The sequence below is a fragment of the Odocoileus virginianus genome, unplaced genomic scaffold (genome assembly GCF_023699985.2).
Source record: "Odocoileus virginianus isolate 20LAN1187 ecotype Illinois unplaced genomic scaffold, Ovbor_1.2 Unplaced_Contig_43, whole genome shotgun sequence".
Taxonomy (NCBI): Eukaryota; Metazoa; Chordata; class Mammalia; order Artiodactyla; family Cervidae; genus Odocoileus; species Odocoileus virginianus.
In genome coordinates, this window is record NW_027224360.1 from 146,949 (window position 1) to 148,966 (window position 2,018).

The window sequence follows — 2,018 nt, forward strand, 5'->3', positions numbered from 1 at the left end:
AAAGAGTTTATTGTCAAATTGCTGCTAAGAATCTAACACAATATCAAACTTTAATAATAATTTAAAGACTGTATGTGACCATGAAACAGAAGCAAAGCATGGTAAATTTTAGAATTTCCAACACAGCTTCCCAGAAGCCTTCTTGCCACATTAGGATATGCCTTGCTCCTTGCTGCCCTTATGCAGTTTCCAAGGGAAACATAATAAAGATTGACATTTATTTAAGACATTGCTTAGATAAAAAAGCCATTTCATGATAAACATATCAATTATCTTTTGTAATAATTATTTAACACTATTTCTACTGAACAATTTCACATAAATTAAAAAAAAAATCTGTTTACCATAAGCAATGTAAAGAGACCTGATATATTATGCTAAAAGCATTTCATGTAGAAAGATTCTTTAGTATTTTTGCTAATTTTCAGCTAATAAATAAAACGAGAAAATCTAATTAACATATTTACCGAAGTTTGTCTGGGTTATTTCTGCCTCAGTATTTTCAGATTAGGAAAGGTAGATTCAAAACCAGCTGCTAATTATTTCATTCCCAACCAGAAATAAACAAAAAAACTCCACAAAATCATAAGAAAAAATGGAGAATCGGCAAAGTTCTAGTATCCCTGAGAAAACTCTAGAAGCTAGAAAAATGATATGCCTGGACTCAGTTCATGAAGTTCATCTCTTGGGAAACAATCTTATTAATTCTGTTAAATGAGCCCTCTAGCATCACTAGAACTTCCCAAACTGTAAAACTATAATTTTAAATAGTTAACATAACTCTGGATGGTAACTAGACTTATAATGATTGTTTTGTTCAAAAATGTTAATGTCACTCTCATATACAGAGTGAATATATGTAAAATATTTTATTGTATTATTTAAAGAGTTAAGCAGTAAGATGGCAAAGCTGGCTCAGCATTTTGAAGAGGGCTGGGATGGGGATGGAGATGGGAGGGAGATTCAAAAGGGAAGGGTATATATGTATACCTATGGCTTATTCATGTTGAGGTTTGACAGAAAACAACAAATTCTGTAAAGCAATTATCCTTCAAATAAAAAATAAATAAATTAAAAAATATGTATAATATATAAAATATATAAAAATATATAATATATAAGTATATATTATATATAATATATAAATATATACATATATTTATATATATCTAATACAAATATATATTAAAAAATATACATATATATTTCTTATAATGGTTATCCTGACAGGTATGAGGGGCTTCCCAGATGGCTCAGTGGTAAAGGATCCATCTGCCCTGCCCATGCAGGAGATGAGAGAGACACGGGTTCAATTCCTGGGTCAAGAAGATCCCCTAGAGGAGGAAATAGCAACCCATTCCAGTATTCTTGTGTGGGAAATCCTATGGACAGAGGAGCCTGGTCGATTACATTCCATAGGGTCACACAGAGTCAGATACAACTGAGCAGCTGGTGTGAGATAATATCTCATTGTGGTTTTGAGCTACATCTCACTTACAAATAGTAATTTTGAGAATATTTTGATGTATCTATTCAAGATTTGTATCTCTTCTTTGGAGAAATGCCTATTCAAATTATTTACCCATTTTTTAATCAGATTACTTTGATTTTGTTGGTACTGAGAGGCATGCATTTTCTAATGTATTTTGGTTATTAGTCCCTTATTGGTTTACAAATATTTCTCCCATTCCATTTGTTCCTTTTTACTCTATTGTTTCCACTGTTTTTAAGCAGGACGTTTGTGCAGAATCATCTGATTTTGAAGTTGTTGTTGTTCAGTCACTCAGAGGTGTCTTTCACCATCTCCTGGAGCTTGTTCAAACTCATGTTCATTGAGTTGGTGATGCCATCCAACCATCTTGTCCTCTGTCGTTTGTCCCCTTTTCCTCCTGCCTTCAATTTTTCCCAGCATTAAAGTCTTTTCCTAATATAGTAATATAGTATAGTGATATAAGTAGTAATGTAAGTAACATAAGTAATTCCACTTATCTATATTTGTTTTTGTTGCCTATGTTTTG